The 23,310-nt window shown below is 40.2% G+C and overlaps 1 protein-coding gene across 3 annotated transcripts in view; it reads right to left on the bottom strand.

Annotated features, from left to right (window-relative positions):
- Jcad (junctional cadherin 5 associated) overlaps window positions 1-23,310 on the bottom strand; it is a 100,993-nt gene that overhangs the window by 50,921 nt on the left and 26,762 nt on the right. The window contains exon 1 of one of the 3 annotated variants that reach the window (XM_046448343.2): window positions 7,166-7,270. The exons of the other annotated variants lie outside the window; for them this stretch is intronic. The gene's annotated coding sequence lies outside the window, so the exon portion shown is untranslated. Of the gene's footprint in view, window positions 1-7,165; window positions 7,271-23,310 lie in introns of those variants that run through there. 3 annotated transcript variants of the gene reach the window in all.

Here is a 23,310-nt window from a genome sequence, read left to right as displayed (position 1 = left end):
CTCCCATCCCTCTGCCCTATCTAGAGTTCATCTATTCCTCCCATGCTTCCCCTCCCTACCTCACTATGAGTCAGCCTCCTTATATCAGAGAAAACATTCTGCATTTGTTTTTTGGGGATTGGCTAACTTCACTTACCATTATCTTCTCCAATGCCATCCATTTACCTGCAAATGCCATGATTTTATTCTCTTTTATTGCTGAGTAAAATTCCATTGTTTATATATGCCACATTTTTTTTATCCATTCATCTACTGAAGGGCATCTAGGTTGGCTTCACAGTTTAGCTATTGTGAATTGTGCTGCTATAAACATTGATGTGGCTTCCCACAAGATTTTCTTTTTCCCCAAACAATGCAAATGGATTTTAAAAGACTAATTATCTGGCCCTTCCAAAGACCAGAAAGAGACCACATAAAGCAATTTCTCTGTATTGCTGATTTCTGAGGTAAGTATTAGCTCTATCATTTATATTCAAATGGCCAGGATTATAAAATCAGGAAGCTGTGGTTAACAATTGATACCAAAGGGTGGAGCTGAATTGCTTCCCTCTCCTTGTTTGGATGCCTATTTTACCATTTTGGTGTGTGTGTCAGTTAGATAGAGCCTGGGACTGCTGGAAGAAAAACAACTTCTGGGTCTCAGTCTTCCCCTGCAAGAGAATAACCGGAAGTCTGAACTAGAGGTTCATTAGGGTCCTTCTAGCTCTTAAAAATCTGCTGGGATCTCCAGATTGTGCTCCCTTGTGATGAATAGCATGCATTTCTAAGTCAGCTGGCCACAGGAGAAAGAGAGAGAGGAGAAAAAAAAAAAAAAAGGAAGGGTACAGCTAGTGACCATGACCAGAGCAAAACTAAGTAGGTCATATGCAGATAGACCCTCTGACCTTGGCCTCATTAGCACCAGGGCAGAGGCCACTCATGAAAGCAGAGGTAAATGGCCACACATTGAGAAGAGGAGGACCAGTGAGTTAAACATCTAGCTATTCTCCATCCCAGAGAGCAGGTGTTGCACACTTAACTCCAATCTAAATTCATTAAAACACTTTTTTTTTTTTGCACTGGACAGGCCAGATACTGTGTTCTGTGCTAGAGAATGTAAAGACAGACCAGACCTGGTCAACCCCCTCCCTGGCTGATGTTACAATCCAGGTGGTGTTTATTCTCATCACTAGCGTGGAGAGCAGCAAATAAATGCTATTTAAGGTGTATCATTTCCTCCTCCTTTTCCATTTATAAAAAAACAATATTTTTATTCCCATAAATACAGTTATAGGGCTCCCTAAGACACGGAGAGGAAACAAAATACTAATAAACTCATTGCAACCAGAACTTTTTTTCCTTTTTCAAATTTGCTTAGAACATGAACTGAAAATTAAAACATACAAATACCCAATTGAAAATATGAAAAAGAAAGCTTACTCTCATCTGTAATCAGAGAAATGCAAATTATACCAAAATGCCATTATTCACATACCAGATTACTGAAGCTTTAAAAAAGCTGTGTTTGTTGTTATAAGGGCATGGTAACTTATCAGGCCTCTTCTACCTGTGGGTGTGAGTGTGTTTGCAAGGGGCTGTGCACAAATGCATACTCCTTTCTTAAAAGTGATTAGGAGATGTAATCCCAGAGGCTCAGGAGGCTGAGGCAGGAGGATTCTGAGTTCAAAGCCAGTCTCAGCAAAAGCAAGGCTCTAAGCAACTCAGTAAGACCCTGTCTCTAAATAAAATTCAAAATAGGCCTGAGTATGTGGCTCAGTGGTCAAGTGCTCCTGAGTTCAATCCCCAGTACAAAAAAAAAAAAAAATGGGGTGGGGGCGGGGGGATTATTAGGTGATATGTAATGAAATCTTTAAACATGTGAAATACTAAGAAGTAATGCCACTTCTTAGGATCTATCCAAATGAAATAATCAGAGGTATATAAACATATAAATGTAAGGCTATATATCCAAGTTTTATTTGTGATAAAACATTGAAATAAATGTTCATTAGGGGATGGCTAAAAAAATTGATGCATCTACATGGAAGACTATAATATGAATATACATGTATAAAATTATGTTTTCAGGTATCTTATGGCACAGAGAAATGCTCATACTACTATGTTAAATAATAAAAACATGATTCAAATGCTAGATTAATGTGATATCAATTTTATTTATACACCTATACACACAGAAGGGGAAAAACATCAAAAGGAAACATAACAAAATTCAACAATGATACCGGACTCTGGGTTTTTAAAAAAATTTCCCTATTTGTACTTTAGCTGTATTTAATGATGTCTATCATGAAATATATTATGTTGATGATATGAAGTTGCCAAAAGGTCAAAAAATAGTTAAATATTGGCAATCTCATATTCTTAACATACTTAATTTCATTAATACTAGCTTAAGCATATATAACTTACTATTGTGTATATGTTATAATTAACTTACTTAAGCTATATTAATATAACATTTCATCATCAGTAATTTGTCATAATCACTCATAATTAGTATATTAAGTTTGTAACTTAATTTAGTTATAGTAACATAATGATTAATAACTTATAATTACTATATTGTAAAAAATAATGATATAGCTAATCATGCATATTTGTCTCTTATATTAATTTTTAGTTCATGTTGCAGGCTCCCTTCCAAAGAAAACTTTTTAAAAAAACAAAGAGTTGCCTAGGTATGATTAATAAAATGTATCTTTGAAAATATACTGCATATTTGGAAGACTCTGAATCATAAAAGAAAGAGTGAAGAATAAATGAAAAGAATAAATTACATAAGGGTCTAGAATTTGGCACACATATTTTATCTGCCATAGATATGCTTAATGTGTTTTGGGTAAGCCTAAGATCATGTGCTCTGAAGAAACCCAATACAAGATCACAATTTACATTTTAAAGGTCTTGATTACACATTATAATTGTTACTCCTCTAAAAAACCTAAAATATCTCAGTTATATTCACTGACATTCCATACTTAAGATGTAATCAGTCCCTCAAATTGTTGGAAATTGAGTGTAAATATTTCTTCAACTGACAATTTTTAGGTCTAATGTTATGATTAATATAGAGCAAAGTACTTTCTTTAAACAAGAGGTAAATAGCCTCTTGTTTTAAAGACATAGAACAAATCAGGATGGAGTATATTGGTATAATACATGAATTATGAATGCTTTCTGAAGTTTTTTTTTGTAATTGTAGAATTATGCATTTTATTATAAAACAGGATTTCCATTTCCCTTGCTAGTCTTAATTATTAAATAGATAACTCCAAAGTTCTATTTTAAGTTCTGGGACAAGTTCTCACAAACTGTTGTTACCATACCACACAGTGTGAGGACCAGCTCTGCCAGAGCCCTCATGTCATTAAAAACTCATAAGGCACGAAAAGCAGATCTAATCTGTGAAGTAATCATTTTAGCAGAAGAACTACACTGAGTTTGCTTTCCTTAAGGTGATAAAAAGAAAAAACAAAGGGATGGAAAACTTGGGGTCCAAGAAAAAAAGAATCTTGAAATATTATTTGCTGGATTAGACTGGTGATAAGGCATATTCAACAAGAGAGAGAAGGAGAAATAAATTATCTTTCTAATTTCTCTATGTCTCCACAACTTGTGAACACACTCCTGTCTTTTCTTTCACCTCTAAATTCTGTGTCATGCAATTCGTGCTCTGGCTACTTCACCTCATTTTTATAAGACCCCAAGTACCTCATTAACATTTTTCAAAGATTACAAATCATTAAGAAAGGACTGAAATTAGGTATGATTTTTGAGAATCATCTGGAATTTGGGGTTATTTGTAAAAATAACTATAAAACTTATACTAGGCTAGAATTTTATTCCATTATCATCATCATAACATGTAAAGCCTGCCATGTAATGATTTTTATTAAACTTTTAACATACTAGTTTTATTTCATACTTTTTAAATATCTTTAGGATACAAATGTTAAAGTTCAAATTATTTCATATAATTTTTACATTTTTATTTATTTTTTAATTACAAGGGTCATGTAAAGTTATTTCAAAAGTAAACATTGCAAAATTCAGAGCTTAAGTTAAAAAAAGAAAAAATTCCTAATGACCCCACTGTGCCAAGAGATAACCAGAAGAAATAGTTGCTTCTATTTCTCCAACTATGCATAGAGGTGCTTTCATTTTTGTTGTTGTTGCTGTTTTCTTTCTTTTGCCTCTTTGAAGTACATGTCAGTGTCTCCTCATAACAGTTATCTAAATTCTTTCATTTACATATGGAGAAACAAGCTTTATTAGGTAAACTATAAAGAGATAACCAATAAGCAGAAAATTTTAAAGATAGTGGATTGATGATAAATGTTTGCCAGTTTGAGCAAGCTGTTCCTATTCATATTATCTATAGAAAGTTGTTGAGAAATACAGTTATAAAAGTCAAGGTAATAAAATTCAAATAAAACACCTTAAATTCAAATCAAGATCACTGAGGTTTTAGTATGGGTGTGGGTCCTGGATTTCCTAAAGCAAAGAATAGGAAGACAGATCTACCCTTCCCTGGGCTGCTGGCTTTAGCAAGTGAGTTCTCTCAGTATTCTTCAAGCCATAGGCCTTTGGAGTAAAGCACAATGGCAAGGTTTTCACAAGGATGATAATCCTAAAGGTAAAAAAGCAACATCTTCAAACAACTAGAAGAAACTACAATAAGGGGCTCAGCAACAGGCCCAGAAGATTCCAGAGATATAGTCTTTGCTTATCAAAATGAAAGTCACAACAGAACAATTGTTTCAATCCAATGCTCTATGTTCTAAACTCTCTCCAGATTAATTACTGTGGAGTCTCGCCAAGCTCATTAAAAGGGAAACTCTGGCCTCCTACCATGATTGGTGTTTACTGTTCTTCTAAACCAGAGGGCTCTCCCAGCAAGGACAAGGAGGACTTGGAGGAGCCACCAACTCCTGGGCTTTCTTTACTGATGGTAATGAAAGAATTTATCTTTGAATACCATTTTAAAAGCAGACTTCAAGAATCTTCATATTTACCTTATTTTTTAATTGAAAAATTGGTCCCTTTCTATTTTCCTTGTGTATCTTGGATCACCAGTTATGTTTTATTGCTACTGAACAATACATTGCAGGCCTCTGGAATCTGTGATCTCTCAGATGAGTTATCAGATAACTCTGATGAGCTCCTCAAGCACTCCAGAGCATGTGGTCACTCAGGCATTTTATGTTCCGAGAGGGTGGAAAGACAAACTTTTTTTCTCCCCCTGAAACAGGCTTCCTCCACCCACCCTATCCCTCCTGGGCCTGCCAAGGGCCTGACCTCCCAGTCTCTGCAGCAGAGGGTGAAATTTTGCAGGAGGAAGGCCCAACAGATTAAAGACCTCTGTTCAACAAATATTTGCTCACCCACTCCAGCAAGAGTAAAAGTTTGCTACATGTTGCTTGTCTGGAATAAAAGGGAGAGACAGTTAGGAAGCTTACTCAGCTGGTGACAGAATTAGACACCTAATATTAAGGTAAATAATGAAGTCCAAGCACTCAGAACACTAGGAAAAAACCAAAGGAATTTACCAAACTCATGATTTCATATGAAAACCAACACAACTCCCATCAAACAGAATCTCTATATGATTTCCATAGATCTTTCTTCAGTATTGCTTTGCTGGAGGGTCTCAATCCAACTATTTTAAACTCTAGAACCACCTTATATAAGGCACAGTCTTCCTAAAGTTTGACCTGTACTGTTACACTATGTCTGCTTTTTTTTTTTTTTAAACCAGAGCATTTCTGACCACCAGAATCCCACCTCTCACTACCCTCCCAAGAATCTCCCCATCTTTCCATCCTTGCCTCAAATCCCTGGGATGTTCATTCTTTATAAGTCTGAAAAGACAAAAGGCCAGAGTAGGAAAACATGAAGCTGTGGGAGAAACATCATATTAAACTGTCACCGACAGGAAAAACCTGGGAATTGTGTGGTCCACACTGCCCAGACCTCTCCGGAAGACAAGGCCTGGCACCCAGACTTGGGGAAAGGTGAGAGGGAACTAATTCCCTAAAGTCCTCTGCTTCTAGAGATCGAGGATGAGCAATGACTAGGACATGGCCAGGTAGTGCTGGCGTAAAGTTCCCGTTTTTAACTAATTTATTTATTTTCTTCACTAGTGAAATCACAGCTTCTTTTTCAACCCCCCAGAAGAATCCGCGGCAAGCGCTAGGTTTCTTTAACCACTGACAAGAAGCGAGAGTGGAGCTTTTAGCAGTGGGTGCTGAGCAACACTGTGGTCACAGCATCTAGACAAACGCTGGCATTTGGGGATGAACTGACTGCGACTGGGGGTGAGGAACCACAGGGAACTAGCTGAGATTTGGGCACGGAGACCCAGGGCGGCCAGGCTCCAGATCCCATAAACGAACTGATTTACAGCACCCCCAAGCGGGGTTCTTTCCCGAACCCCACAAGCAGCTGGGACCCGCAGCTGCACTAGCTGGGAAGCGGCAGCGATTAGTGTCCTAATCCCTAGTCCCGACCGCGCAGCGCGGTGGGCGCGTAAGGCCCGGGCTGAGACACCAGCAGGGAGCAGGAGCGCGGCGGCGGGCTCCTAACGTCCCGCCGCAGGTCCCGACTGCTAGGGTGCCGTGGGAACCGGGACCTCGGGGACTCGGAGCTGAGACTCAGTTTCTAGGGTGGAGAGGTCCGCGAAGTCAGGCGCGCAGGTGAGGGGGGGTTGATTGGACCCCGGCTGTGTAGGGAGACGTAGAGAGGGCGACGAGCGACCCCCGCCCTCCCGCGCCCTCCCCGCGCCCACTGGCGACGCGAGCGCTAACGCCAGCCGCGGCCCTCGGAGCCCGCCCAGGGATTTCGGCGTCCGGTGCCCGGGACTGGCACCTCGGGGACTCGGACCCCTCCCAGACTTGCAGGCGCTCCCCCACCCTAGGGCTGCGGGCGTGGGGCCCGCCGCGGCCCGGCTGCAGGGCTGAGCACCGCGCGGGGGGCTCCAGGGGGACAGCGACCCGGGGTTCGGACATCCCCTGAGGCTGGGGAAGCTCGGACAGGAGCAACGTCCGGGCTGGAGAAGTTGGGGGGCGAGCGCGAGAGGCTGCCGGCAAGGCTCGCGATAGCGCCGTGGGAGCGAGCCAAAGGGACGGTGGGACTCCGGAGCGCGAGACACGCCAGGACTTACCGAGCGGCTCCCTCATGCTGGCCCGCGTCGCCGCCGCAGCAGCTCCGGCCGGCCGGGCACCAGCGCGACCCGCCCCGCCAGCAGCCGCCGCGGCCGAGCATGCCCGGAGCGCCGCCGCCCGCCCCGCCCACCGCCCGGGATAGCCCCGCCCACAGCAGGGGATAACCCCGCCCACCGCCCTGGCCGCCTCGGGGCTCAGGCCCTTGGCGCTGGAGGGCAGCACCTGGGCACACAGCCGGATGCGCGCGCTTCCAGGCCCGACGTGGTGAGTAGCGCGGAAGGCACAGGTGGTCTGGCCACCCTTTCCTCTCTTTTCCTGTCACTTGTGTTTGGGCAGCGTCAATCTTATGCCAATGTCCGCATACACAGATGCTCAGGAACATACTCAGATACACACAAAAGCCCTTCTATACAGTCATACAGTGATGCACACAAACACATTCGAATAGAGTCACACACAGGTACACAAACATATTTCACATACATACACGGAACACACACACAGCACAAACAGAACACACACATATACAGTGAGGGCATGAGCAGCAGAAAACGGAGATGGTGGCAACAGCTTGTTTGGGATTTACTTCTTAAGCAACATCTTAGAGTCTTAGCTATAGCCTAGAAAGGACCTTAGAGGTCAACTGGTATCTATCCTTTCTTATGGCAGATGAGGAAACTGAAACCTGGGTTAGGATTTGCCTACAGACTGGGAGTAGGGAGAATAGGAGGAGGTCAGTGAGTTCAGACCAGATTGAGCACTTCCTGACCCCAGACCCACTTCATGTTTCTCTTCAAGCAGCAGAGAGGAAGAAAGATTAGATTGCTAATCTGCTCAGGAGCAAGTTGTTACACTTTGAAGGGCAGAGAAAGACAACGTGTTAAACTTTTCTCATGAATGGAGAGAGGCAAGAGTGGGGCTAAGTCCATCCAAACAAAAGTGGATGACACAGCAGGCTGATGTCCCCATAAAACCCAGTTTTTGTAAACCATTTAGCCACACTGTGGTTTTAGGACATGCTTACTGATAATATCTAAATTTTTTTTGCACTCTCCCCATATCTGAGCCCTTATATGCTCCTCTAATTGAGAAAAAAAAATACACTATGTAATCTAGTAGGAAAAAAAACACACCAGTACAGGAAAAGACAGAACAATATAGTAAGTGTGGTACTGTGAGTTATCAGTAATATACCCAAGAAAGGCAGATGGGGGGGGGGGCAGACAGTGTTTTAGAGATCAGGTGGCAGATAACCTGGGTCCCTGTTTTCACTGTTTTTGCTACTTTCTAGACATGTTGCTTCTGTTAGCCTCAGTTTCCTCTCTAACAACATGGAGATAATGACAATGCTCACCTCATGGAAAAGTCAGGACAACTAAATGAGATAATGCCTTCTTAGCACTGGGAATAGTTCATGCACACAGGTTGGTTAGATTAAATGCAGAAAATGATAACTACCACTAACACTTAGACTCTTAGTGTTATTTGAGCTGGAACCACCAGGGAATACTATGGGGACCACCCTGAAGGACAAGTGGGTTAGAGAGACACAAACATCATCTCCAGGATAGGAAAATAGGATGGGGAAAAAACTTTTTTAAAGTAAAATGAAACATAGGAGACTTTTCCCAGGAGTTGGTCAATAACATTTGTATCATTACTTCTTGTCATCAAAGCATCTTTCAGGGTAGGTTGCTTCAATGACATATACAATTCCTGTTTCTCCTCATTTTTCCAACTCATTGAAATAAACTTTTGTTGTTGTGTGACACCTATATGTATTCAAGACTGTATGGACACTTATGGAGCCAAATGTTTCTGTGAGAACCATTTATTGGCTAGTGAATTAAGATTAGGACTTGTTTCCCCATAGAACAATGACATATTGTTGGGTTTCTAGGTCAACCCCACACAAGTTTTATAATGTAGCTAAAACGCTGTAGAGTTACAGTAGAGAACAACAGTGACCAAACAAGATAAAGTCTAATAGGGAATGTGTTTTAGCAAAGGCAGATTCAATTAGGGTAAAGTAATCAGATTGAAATACTGGACATTCAAAAGAAGGTGACTGCATAATTTCAAAGATGTTTACGGTTTCTAGATCCTGGCTCATTATCATGTCCACCTCATTTCAAAATGTTTGGCATCCTTCTTTGCTCAGTACAGATATATCACTAGCCCTGCTCTAATGCTTTCCAGTCATGACTAAGGCCATTTAAAAATAGAAAAGGAATAAACCTCACCCCACCCCACCCCTGAAAAAAACGAAAAGAAAGAGACAAGATGCTAGATGGTGGTGGTCAAGGGCAAAGGTAGAAGATTTTTCTGAATATCTGGGACTAGAACTATAAAGAGGATGAAGAGAAAAGTTGAAAAGATACATGAATATGGGTGGGTAATTATCTGAATTATAAATGTAAAAAGACAAACGAAGATAGAAAGTAATGAGAAAAATCCATTTGGTCAGTTTCCGCACTGGTCACTGATCAATGGTATACAGACATGGGATACACACACACACACACACACACACACACGTGTGTATGTTTTTAGAAAAGAGGACATTTCTTCTTAAGTCTTTGTAACTCAGAAAACACCTACATACATTTTATTTTGATCATCAAAAGAATTGCATTTCTTATTCCATCCTCCCAGTCTCCCAATGGCCACCTACTTTCCTGCAACTTCAGTCCCTTTCCCCCACCTACCTGAGGTTGGGAGATTTAAACTCAGGGGAATATACCTAGCATTTACCAGGCCCAGTAACACACACTTATAATCCTAGCGACTTGGGAGACGGAGGTAAGAAGATCACAAGTTTCTGGTCACCCTCAGCAATTTAGTGAGAACTTTCCTCAAAAAAAAGGCTGGGGATGTAGTTCAGTGGTAGAGCTCTCCTGGGTTTAATCCCTGGTATTGTAAAAATAAGAAAACAAAAAAAACCCAACCCTATGATTTATATGATGTAAAATGTAATTGCAAACAACATTTCACACAATGATGTTAGATATCTATCTAGCATAGTCTGGGAACATGTGCTGGGATCCAGCCCCGGATGCCCAATGTCCCCTCCTTCCTCTGAGTCCTAGAGAAGGGATTTCACAGACTCAGGAAGGAACTTGGATTATTGAGTCATCAGGGCAGATGTGCAATGAGCAGAGAAAGAATGCTTAAGATCCTGCTTAAGGAGAAAAAAAAAAAAAGACAAAAATTTGTTTCTTTAACTTACTACATTTTCAAGGACCTAGAACTATATGTTAGGATCCTTTACTGGTGACTATAAAGTTTCCTCTAGCTGATTTAGTTGTTCTTTGATTCTTAATATGTAAAAACACCACCAGTTCTCAAATTTTTAAAAAATGATTAGTGTTCTTGATAAAATCTTGAAGTCCATCTTGATTTGTTCTGAAAAGTCAAACAATGATGGTTATATAAAAACTAGAGAGAAATTTACAGCAGAAGTGCTAATAAAAATTGTTTTTAGATATAGGCATTCTTTCTATTAATTCAGAGGCTATACTGCATAAAATTATCTTTAACTAACCATGGACTAGAAATCTGTTTCCCAAAGTATACTCCATAGACCACCTATGCCAGGATCAAATGAGGGGATTTGACCGATATTTATCTAGACCTCATCAATAATGGACACAATCAGAATTTCTAATTCCTGTGGATGATATTTTGAAATGTGAACTTTAAGTAAATGCCTAGATGATTCTTACACCCAGTAAAGTTTAAGAAGTAAGGATAGAGCAGGAGAAACGGAAATGACATATGTCAGGATTATAAGAGAATGACTGGCACACAACACACACTCAAAGCACAGTAGCCACCAATATCACTGCATGATGATAAAGAGTAGCACAGCAATGTCCTTCACAAATCAAGTGTATTAGGTGTTTATTAACTGTTGACTTCGAAGATTTGACACTAACTGAAACAAAATGTATGACCCTGGGGACTAAGAAACATTTTTCAAACATACACCTTCACTCTAGGGAGATTGAATCTGTATTGTTATTATATGAGAAAAACCACTTTTAATTATTGGCTATCTTTGTGTCAGCTTTGTCCCACATATGGCTGCACATTAATGGAAAACAGCTTCTCTGTCTCTCTCCCAAGCCCTGTCACCACTCACAGCAAAGGTTTGCTGTTTACCAGTGGTAGAATCTTCCAGGCATCCCCATCCTGCACTCTATAATTCTTTGCCAGATTCATAAAGAAAACCCTTGAATGGCAATGTCCTTTAGGGAATGGCAGTGCCTCTCTGGGATTCCATAGGGGTAGAGAGATGCTAGTGTGGCTTCTAGCAGACTGAAATGTGGCCAGCACAAGAGGGGTCCAGACATGGGCATCTCTGGGCTCTCTCTCCCCTGTTACATGCCTGCTAATCAAGAATTAATCAAAATTAATTCAGGTATTAAAAAAATCCCACAACAAGGCTGAGGGTGTAACTCAGAGGTGGAGCACTTGCCTATCATGTGCAAGGCCCTAGATTTGATCTACAGAACTGCCCAAAGAGAACCCATGAGCAATTATGAGTTGTTCCAAGTTGGTTATCAACATTAAAAGGAATGCTTCCATTTAGGAATGGACCAATATATCAGTTCTTTATTAAATCAATGACAACTACCAACAAAAATTGATATCAAGTAGTTGGAGAGAAAAGTGAGATACACCTCTCACTTAACTTTTCTATGGTCCAGGCACTGGACCAGGCTACAATTTACATATTTTCATGTGCATAAACATAGCATTTATTAACAGAGTTGTATGCCTTTCAAATACCCATTCTAGTTAAAGATTGAAGAGGATATAAATCTTCCCTAAATAAAACTCCATCCTATTACTTAGTATGCCTCTCTAAAAATGTCCATCACAATGTTGAAGTTGTTTTCTAACAACTGAACAGCTTGTCAGCTTTCCATCACTGTGACAACATACCTGAGACAATCAACTTGTAATGAGGAAAGACTCATTTGGTTCCCAGTTTCAGAGGCTTCACTTCATCATTGGTTGGCTCTTGGGCCTTTGAGCCTGAGGTAAGGCAGCACATCATGGCAGGGAGCACATGGGGGCGGGGGGGGGGGAAGCTGTTCATCTTATGGCAGCAAAAAGAGAGCGAGAAGGCAGGCAGAGGTCTCAATATCCCCATCAAGGGCACACCCCCCAATGACCTAACTTTCTCCCACTAAGCCCCACCTCTTAAAGGTTCCACACCTCCCCCTAACATCACATCCTGGTGACCAAGCCTTTAATACATGAACCTCTGGAGGACATTTAAGATGCTAGCCATAACAAACTGCCAGAATAGCATGTACCATAGATACCTTGGATTTGCTTTATTGGCATACACACTTGGTTTGGCAACTAGATCCTGGCGTAATGGATTGTTCATTCCTATCCTAACTGTTTTCTTAGGTTCTATATTTGTCTACTTGGCATTCATTAGTCACAGGGCCAAACTAACAGCCAAAGTTGTTTATACCTCCTGTGATCAGAGCCCAAACTCAGAACTACCTCCTTATCGAACTCACATACCACACCAAAATTTTCCCTGCACTAAATCAGTGCAGGGCCTGCTACCCGACATTGAAGGAGAATTGTGTCCCAAAGATCCCAGAAATTATGTGCTAGCCAACACTGCTGTCTCCCTGATCTGGCCTTGACTTTCCTGCAGAAACCCCACTAAGGGCTGAGGGTTGGGCCTTTGCCTCTCTTCTTCTGCCTCCTGACCAACTCTGGTGCTTCCCCGAGGGTCCTGTGTGGCATGGCATGCTGTATTTCTCACTTTAATCTTTTCTTTCAATGGCATTGACCTCTCAGGAATTGTCACTCCATCATACCTTTGTTAATGAAGATCCAGGGCCGGGGATGTAGCTTTATGGTAGAACTCATGCCCTGGGTTCAATCCCCAGCACCAAAAACAGTAAATTAAAAACCTCCATAAATTAGTGTCTGAGTAGGCACTAATTTCTCCCACTGAGTACCTAGCGTCATTCCTTTGGACAGACAGATGAAACAAACAACTATAGAACTGGTTAGTTGAATATTTATGAAGTAAAAAATGGTCACCTAAACCCACATTATGGGGTCCTATGGGCTAGTTGAGGGCTGAAAGATTACGAAAGGAAAAGACAAAATACTTTTAGGAGATTTCTAAATTTTAATTTCTTTGCCAATTTACTTTAACTCAGTTTGGAATGTTATTTTTGCTCCTTCTGTGTTCTACTTTAAACTCAACTTACTGTCCTAAAACTCTCTGTTTGTTAGCCTCTTATGGGCCTGGATAATCTGTATATCAAGTAGATACAAAACTCAGATTATTCTAAAAGCTTGTAATATCAAAACATGCAAATAAGGGAGGCCAAAGAAGATGATTAGTGGTTTGTAGAAAGGCAACTAGTAGACATGAAATGTGTGTAAGCAAAGGTAATAAATCAAATGAAAGTTAGCTTTCATCATCAATAGTTGAAAAATAACAGTGTCAGTCCAAACCCAGTGTCTTATCTAGCTGGAACAATTAAGTAGTGTCTCCAAATTTCTGAGTAACTAGGCAATGTTTCCTCTGCCATATTTCCTCCTATCCTCCCTTGACAAGTTAGTGCATTTTCCTCAATTATCACTGATAAGGTCCTGCAGAATGTCCCGTTTCTGTTACATCATCACTAGTGTCCCCATCTGTGGATGGATATCTGTAACTCCTTCCTGGTGAAAGGATACATTGAATGGAACTCTTAGATCAGCAGGAAACTGCATGTGCTTTTGCTTTTATCAAAGTGGTGGATGTATTAATTATTTGTCTATGTAGTTTTGCAGTCTTCCCTATGATTCTTGATGTCTACAATGTGTGTTAGAACTTTTGCTGCAACCATCAAATACCTGGAGGTTTACCATAACTAACTAGTCACAGAGGTAGTACTAAATCCAGCCCTATTTCGTTTCCCCTCTCTATATAGCATACACGGGCACCGTAACATTGTATGTCTTGAAGTAATGCCATTCATAAACAAAATGTGCTTACTTTTAGGGAACAGTGCCTTATTCATGGTCAGGGGCCACCTATTTATCAATAGAGCCATCAAAATATGGAGCTATGATAGATTATACATTTTAAAGGATTAATAAAAAATGTAGAACATTTCCCAGTTACCAGTTCTTTGTTGCTTCCTCCCAATACACTATTCCAATATTATTTTTATTTTAATTAATTATTAATTAATTAATTAATTAATAATTAATTAATTAATTAATTTCAATGTTCCCATCTTTCTTGTAAGAACAGGGCACTGTCACAGGGGAGAACTCCAGAAAAGATGACACACTAAGGGCTATAAGGACACAATCTTTTAATGCTGAAGCAATTCTAAGTCAAGCACTTTACCACTGAGCAACATCCCCTATCCCTCAATTTTAAGATCTTAATAATTAGGTTTAAGGTAATATATTTAAAACTCAAGACAACCTTCTTACATGTATATTTTAAACACTGACATAAAAGTAATGAAAGAAATCCCACAGACACCAAGATACCATTGCTTTGAGAAAACAGGATATTCTCCTCTTCCTTATGAAGGCAAATGACCTGAGGCTAGTATTATACACACTCGCCTGGCATTCAAATCAAAGGCCTTGAAACAACTTTAGATCACAGCTAATACCCATTGATATTCAGTAATGTATATTTATTTAACATTCCCATTTTCCAGGTTACATGATTTATTTTGTGTTCCTTGCTCTCTTAGACACTTTTTCTTTGTACTAATATCTCAGTACAGGTACATGTCTTCCTACAACATCCCTAAATGCACAAAGATCTCTTTTTTATCACATCAGATTGTCAGTTTCCTAATGGAATGATGCCTTGGTGACACCTGCCATTCATAAGATAAATCATTAAGACTAGAAATGTCATAGTCTGTATCTGTTAAAGATTAATCAGTAAATTTATGGACTATTTAGGGAAAAACTAGTGATTAGTGGATATTGAGTAGGAATCCAAAAGTGAAGCCCAGAAATCTGCTATTTTAAACAAGTTCTTTGATTTCAATGTGTTGCAAAGTTTGAGAGCCACAGCTTCTGACCACTCCCAACAATAATCATCAATGACAGTTTCTCTTAATAATACCCATTCACTCTATAGATCTCATTAACCATTAAGGGCACTGGCTGCCCCATTTGGGGAGCTGAATATATTCATAGGAAAGTGCTTCCCAGTTTCCCTGCTTGTCAGGAGGTGACATAACCTCAAGGGAAAAATATACAGGCTTTGGAGTCAGATTTAGTTGGATCTCAGTGCTGCCACTTATTGTACATCTTTAGGTAAAACAATTCAGTTCTCCAAGCCTCAGTTTCCTTATATAACAAACCACAGCCTGGCTATGATGCTTAAATGAGATATTATATAAAAGCATTCAGAATAAAGTCAATATTCCTTAAATATTAGCTGTTCTTCTTCCTGAAGCTTATGTAAAAATGAGTGAGAGCAATGCAGAGCACCTGGCACATCAGAGCATCCTGCAAACAGGAGGTAGCTTCAGTTTCCGGGGACTAAATATAACTTAAGAGCACAGTTCTCCCATTTGTTGAGAACCAAGGGAGAAAACTATTTCTATATTCATTTGCTTTTTGTAGGAAAAAAATGTTATAGAGATAGCATGATGAACACATTTTTGGAAGGATCATTCCACTGAGTCTTTTCTTTGGAAGCAAGAATGTAACTTTCTCCCTCCCTCCCCACCTTCCTTCTTCCTTTCCTTTCTATAGGAAAATGGTATTACAAATAGCATGTGCATTTTCAGATTGAAACAAAGCACTGGAGTTCCTTAAAGCTACTGAAATACCAGCAAATGTTTAGTCAATATATACCCTGAAAGGCAGGGTATTTAGAGCTACCTCATTCTTCCAGGAACCCAGACAGTCCAAGAATCCAAGAGAACATTGTAAGGAAAAGATTCTTACTTAATGTGAAGTGTGACTTCTCTGAGCTTCATCTGAGCATATGGTTCAGTGTGTGTGACACCTGCACATGAAGACGGCAGTGAAAACTAGCTTTTGGAATTTACAGGACTAGTTTTAGCCCAGTGGAGAGGGGATGAACAAATGTGTTAGGAATCTTGACCAAAATACTATGGACAAAATAGCCATCTGATAGTCAATGAAGAGTATACTTTGAGTCATACAGGAGCATGATAAATCCATGATGATACTTCCTTTGGACATTGAACACATTGTACCTATGGCTAGGATAGTGCTTTGCTGACTTCCACCCTTCCAGATTTAACTGGAACAGTGCCAAGTGGGCCAAGTTGAAAGTAATTTCAAGTTCAAGTACTCTGTGTACTTTGAGTCAAATTCTCTGGGCTGAACATTCAGAAGAGGCAACCTGGCTATCTGGAATTGGTTGGCTTCCCTTTGTTCTCAGGCTGATAACATCTCCCCACACATGGGTGGGTCATTCATGGGTGGTACTGATGTGCACAGCTCTCCATCCATCCCAAAGTACAATAACAACAATTTCCAGGAAAAGGTATCAGTATCTTCAGCCGTGCTCACATCTAGCTGCTGGTGATGTCTGCAAGGAAGGAGAATCCAGGAAGGTTGTAAAGGTATTTTTTAGATTCTTAAAGGAGGCTGCTGGTGGGAGAGATCATGTGGCATGTGTCACCTATGCATGCCCACCACCCCCTTTACTTCAGGCATGACAGCCTCACAAATGACTGCTTTCTCATATAAGAAGCAATACCTCCTTTTCATTCCCCAGGTCAGACTATCTTTTAAAGGGCTTAAGTCTTTTTATTTTAATTTCTGATTGCACAAACTAGAAATCCATATAGATTTCTAGGAACCCTTATATTCTTCCAGGAGGAAACATTTTTGGAATCTAGAGTGGAATGGGTTGGAGCGTCCTAATCTCTGAAAGGAATAAGTGTGCTTTGATAATGGAAGATATGATACAATCAGAGTTGCCTCCTGAGACAATGAAGAAGCTCATGTTATGCAAGCTGCTAACAGACATGCTGCTTTCAATGTTTCTAGTTAGGTCCTGGAGGAATAATATGCTCTTCCATTTAAACCTATAGTTCTGATGACAATTCACACAGTTTTATCCCAGTTCCATAGAATGGCCTAAGTGATTTAATGTTCATATCGGCACCAATGACCAGGGTGATTGTTATATAAGGAGTGGCATAAAGGTTGGCTAAGGAGAGAGAATTCCCATGGTTTGCTCTGACCATTAGCTTTTATTTATTTATTTAGTACCAGGGATTGAACTCAGGGGCACTTAACCATTGAGTCACATCCCCAGCCTTTTTTTTTTTTTTTTTGTATTTTATTTAGAGACAGGGTCTCACTGATTTGCTTAGGGCCTCACTAAGTTTCTTAGGCTGGCTTTGAACTCACCATCCTCCTGTCTCAGCCTCCTGAGCCACTGGGATTACAGGTGTGCACCACCACGCCCAGCTAACCATTATCTTTTGATCCAAAATTGTACCTTTAACCCACCCTAGGAATTTACAGTCTTTCTGCATAAAACTTCCTGCATAAAGTGAGGCCTGTGTCACATCAGAAATGCCAACCAAGCCCTAAACATAGGCAGATGCCAACCTGTCAGCATCATGCTGTCAGATTATAGAGCAGCACACTGGAAAATCCAAAGTGAGTAGGAAGAGCAAGATGCATTGGAAATTAGGCCAGCTTGTCTTTGTTGTACTAACATCCGTGGAAGGGGAAGGAAGTCCCTCGGAAGAATTAGGGTACAAAGCGGAGGAGCTGCCACGCTCTGTGTCTGTTCTGTTTTCCACAGTTGCCACTGCGATATCCTCATTATATTATAACACTTATTTCCAAGCACTGTCACTTGTTCTGAATCATCTAAACTGAGATGACAAATGGAGTTAGCTTGATGCCTCCTGGGGCATGCATATCTTCACTTCTAATTTATAAATATGGTTCAAATGGGACTTTTTGAGTTTTGATACCTGCTATAGTTTGAATCTTGAATGTCCCTCAAAGATTCATGTGTGAAAGGCTTGGTCTCTAAAGTGGGGTTATTGGGAGGTAGGACCTAGGTCATTTGGGGAATAGATTCAAACAGGATCTTGGAAGAGACCTCTTCCTCTTGCTCTCTTTTGCTCCCTGGCTCACGATGTGAGAAGTTTTGCTCTGCCACACATTCCTGCCATGATATGTTGTCTCTGCCTAAGGCCCAAAGCAACGGGACTAATCATGGACTAAAACCTCTAAAACCAAGAACCAAAATTAACTTTTTTCCTTTACAAGTTAATTATCTCAGGTATTCCATTATAGTGATGGAAAGCTGACTAACACAGTGCCTACACAGGAGCCTGTCAATTATTTCTTCCTAGCCTGAGAACAGCAGCATTTTTATTCTATCACTATATTTAAAATACAAAAATTTTAAATATAGTGATATAAAAATTTTAATATAGTGATATATAAAAATATCCCTATATTACATGCATTGGCTGACTGCACAGCTAAAGCTGAACTTTAACATTTTAGTCTCCTAAGGCTGTAGGTCACTCACAGAGATACAGAAAGAGGGCTTCCCATTTCAGCAAGGGATGGATGGCAGACCAGGGCTGTTCAGTTCTCCTTTCCTAATTTTGCAATGATGTTGGGAAGGGTCATCTGTGTGTAGCTAGGATGATGTAAGGACACACTTGTAGCCCTGGGTGTGCTTAGCGTGGCACTGTTAATCATTAGCATCTAAAACTCTAGTGAGATAAGACTGACAGCCTGTTATCCTCGACTTCACAGGAATCAAAGTCAGCATGTGAGCAAAGCCATCATGCTTGTCAAGGGTAGGAGGAAATAAAAGACACAATATATGCTGGGGTGAGCCAGCAGGGCAGGCTGCACTGCTTACACCCATGTTTTATTCATTTTAAAAGGTTTCTCAGGAGAGAAGAAGCACATTCCCCAGCAAAGTTGACTTGCCCAGGAGGACAGGCAGAAAAATGGAAAAGTATTGAACAAATTGTGGAAAAATATATGAAGACATTGGAATTACAGAGTATCTTAATGAGGCCACAGCCAGAGAGCCTGAATGGCCCAGGGAAACCCATCTTCTGGATTCTGCATATCATTTTCTCTGTACCATAACAACACATTTACGACCCCCTACCAGAAGATGGTAGGTAGAATTGAGCTGCCTAAGCCCTTGGCAAAGAACTGAGCAAATGAAATTGACCTTTCCACTTAAAAAAAGAAATTAAGTATACATTTTAGTGGTACCAAGAACATTCAGTGTTGATAACCATCACCTTTGTCCATTTGTGGAAATCTTTCAACATCCCAAACAGAAACTCTATTCATTAACCCATAACTCCCCAGTACCTCTCCCATTCAACCCCTAATTTTCTGTAAATTTACATATTCTAGGTACCTCATAAAACTAGAATAACATTTCTTGTTTTGTATCTGACTTATTTCAGTTAACATAATATCTTTAAGTTTCATCTATGTTGCAGCATGCACCAGAATTTTATTCATTTTTAAGGCAGAATCATATCTGCATATATATATAATTAGCTAGGATAATATAAGGACACATGTGTAGTCCATGTACACATATATATATATATAGACACAAATATATATATAGACACAAATATATATATAGACACAAATATATATATATATATATATATATATATATATATATATATATATATTTCAGCCTTTAAAAAGGAAAAAATATGCCATACATATTAAGAAAAATATATATATATATATATATGTCTCTTTTGTTGTGTTTTGTTTTTGAACAGTCATCCTAAGGCATATGAAGCTGTATATATATTATATGTGTATTATATATACATATACACACATGTATGTGCATACATATAATATGCACATATACATACATACATATATACACACACACACGTCTTGGTTGTCCATTCATCTGTTGATAGACATGAATTTTTTTTTCCATTTTTTGGCTATTGTGAATAATGCTGTTGTGAATAGGATGTCAAATATCTGTTTTGAGTCCGTACTTTCAATATATACCCAGAAGTGGGATTCAAACTTCTCTGCATTCTTGCCCGCACTTATTATTTTGCTGTGTGTGTGGTTTTTAAGTGATCCTAAGGAGCGTGAAGCAGTGTCTCACAGTTTTGATTTGCACGCCATGCTTTTTCCAATTTAGTCATTAAGGACAAGTGTCTTTTCCTCTGAAATTCTGGTAGCTCCCCCTGATAGAGCACACAACGTGATCGAGCATACAATGTACCGGTGAAGCCTGTTTTCTGACAAATCTCAGGGCATCTCGGCAGGGATTTCACCTTGTCGCTGCCGCCAAGCTACACACAGAGACTGATTGGAATTGTAGAAAGGCAAACTCCTGAACCGGGAGTGCACTTTGCACTTCCTATGGAGCAGGATGAAGGGTTTTTTTCTTTCTGTCTTTAAATACAGCAGCATCAGAGACTTCCATTCAGTGAAAACCAGGCAATTCACCCATCAAGCCTGTGAAGATGGTTGAAGCAGACGTTCTAATGGCTGAATGGCTAGACAAAGGCAGCCATGGTGGGGTTTGCTCCTTTTGGCGAAAAAGCTCATTGCTCTGACCTGACATAAAGATCAGTAAATTACACCTGGGATAATTGTAAGAAGCTGGACCTTGAACCATCAGAGGAGTTGTTCCTCTTGTCAGTCAATGACAACAGGCCCCCCTTCTGCAACCGTACAAAAAAACCAGACAACAACATGTTTCCATTTGAGACTTGCTGTATCAGAGCTGACATTTCTCTTTGATGACACTCAGGAGGTTGGTGCCTGTGATTCTAGGACTGACACTGGCAACTTTAGGCAAGAACGGTCATAGCCAGTGGCTTTTTTTTTAATGTTTTTAAAATTGTCGATGAAACTTTATTTTATTTATTAATTTTTATTTATATGTGGTGCTGAGAACCGCACCTAGTGTCTCACACATGCTAGGCAAGGCTCTAACACTGAGCCACAATCCCAGCCTATGGCCAATGTTTTAAATACATGTCGGTAAAGGATGGAGAGATGTTATAGTCATTTTCTTTTGTGTGCCCTTGAAGATGGGAACTTTAATTGATGTTATGGGGATGGAGGGCATAAGAGTAGTAGAGGTAAGGGTCCCACAAATCTGGCTCTAGGCTCTAGTGCACATTCTCTGGTGAAGCTATCCAGGTCAATAGCAGTGAAACTCACCTTTGCTGGTGATGCTGGCAAAGAGATCTTACCTTATTACTAGGTCAAAAGGAGTAAGAATCAGAGGAGCTTCTCTTTAACCAGCATCAGCCCACAGATATATATTCAAACTTTGGAGTCATGGAAATATTAATTTCAATTAACTTTCTATGGAGCAAAATTCCCAAGAGAAAGAATCTTATTGGTCTACTTAATTACCATTATCTCTGTCCCCACATAACTTTTTTGCAAACCTCTTCCTGGTTACTGGCTATGGACTGGCTACACTTGGGTCACATGACACACAACATGGTCACTCTGAGAGAATAGAGGGTAGCCAAGTAAGAGAATGCCTTGGAGTTTGGACTAGGTATCACATCAATGATGGATGCATCCAATATATTCATTCTTAATTCTGAACTTAGGAAAACCAGAAAGCTGGACTTCACATTTCTCTCCCCTGCTTAAAACTTAGAACAGTTTCTATAGATTATGAGGATTAGTTATAAAAAAGAATCTAGGTCAGGTCCTACTTGCATATGGTTATTCCTAATCATTATTAATTAATTATTTAATTTTAAAATCAACTTTCCCCACCTTAAAGAGAGAACAAGAATGAGAAAGGATATATATAACAAGTTACCTGAATTGAGTAACTATTTCCTAGATTATACCCAGGTGGAATTAATTTTCTTACTCTTCAGTGGTTTGGTCTAATAGTTAATAAGTGAGGGAAAAAGAAATTTTTACTCCTTTGGAATTCTCATCTTAAAAGAACTACCAAGTTTCAAAGCATCACTTTTACCTTCCTTCTAAAAGACTCATGGTTTATCTGCTGCCTTTGCTCTCCTTGCCATCTTCAAACAGTTGTATTAAGAACAGTCCTCTCTCCAGGCTTGGCACAGTAACAGGCACCTGTGGCCTGAGCTGCTCAGGGGGCTGAGGCCGGAAAACTTGAGCCCAGGGGTTCAAGGCCAGTTTGAGCAACATAGCAAGACCCCAGGTACAAAAACAACTTCCTAGTCACACGTTCCACAGATGACCCTTACTCAGTAGGAAAGCCCCACCTCCCACCACTCTGCCATCCATGCCAGGCCCACTCCCCCATCAATCAATCCTTTACAGGTCACTGCCCCAACAGAATGCTCCTCCTCACCACCCTCCAGGGTTCCATTCAATCCCATATCAGCCACAGTCACCCAGCATGAACCCATAGGTCTGCAGATGCTGCGGGCTTTCCTTCAACTGCCCTCCTATGGCTCAACCAGACTCTTGTTCTAGGTGCCTGCTGCTAAGTTGGCTTCCTAAACTCCTCTCGCATATGACACTAGGAGTCTTCCAAGATTTGTTCTCAGCTTAGAGAAAGAGGAAAACAAATTCTCCTTTCCACCAGAGCAGCCCTATTTTATTAGAGTTGCACCAGACATGCATTTATATACCAAAGTCACTGAAAAACAATGGATTATACCCTCACAGTAGATTATACTCTTGCTCTGGCCCAAATCTCCTTACTAGTGACTACTCTTGACTCCACAAATGAAGTCAAATGTTTCCTGAGATCAAGCTTAAAGGGCATCTATTCTGCTTGTGAGGGATAAGCCATTATTGGCATCTAGTAAACCCATACTATGACTAAATTACCAGATTAGCTGGAGAAAAAAGAATAAAGGAATAGAACAGAAGGCAACTATATTTTGGTATTTTACACGTCGGTAAGGAGCACAGTGAGTTTGCACATGCCTGTAATCCCAGCAACTCTGGAAGCTGAAGCAGAAGGATCACAAGTTCAAGGCCAACCTCAGCAACTTAGTGAGACCCTCAGCAATTTAGCAAGACCATGTCTCGAAAAAATAAAAATAAATAAATAAAAAGGTCTGGAGGTAATTCAGTGGTAGGGCACCCCTGGGTTCATGTCCTAGTATCAAAAATATGCATCTCAGTA

The sequence above is a fragment of the Marmota monax genome, unplaced genomic scaffold, assembly GCF_021218885.2.
Source record: "Marmota monax isolate L192 unplaced genomic scaffold, Marmota_monax_Labrador192_F-V1.1 WCK01_AAM20220418_F8-fsc00066, whole genome shotgun sequence".
Classification (NCBI taxonomy): Eukaryota; Metazoa; Chordata; class Mammalia; order Rodentia; family Sciuridae; genus Marmota; species Marmota monax.
The sequence above is the reverse complement of the archived record's forward strand: the minus strand, read 5'-3'. Positions and strand labels throughout refer to the sequence as shown.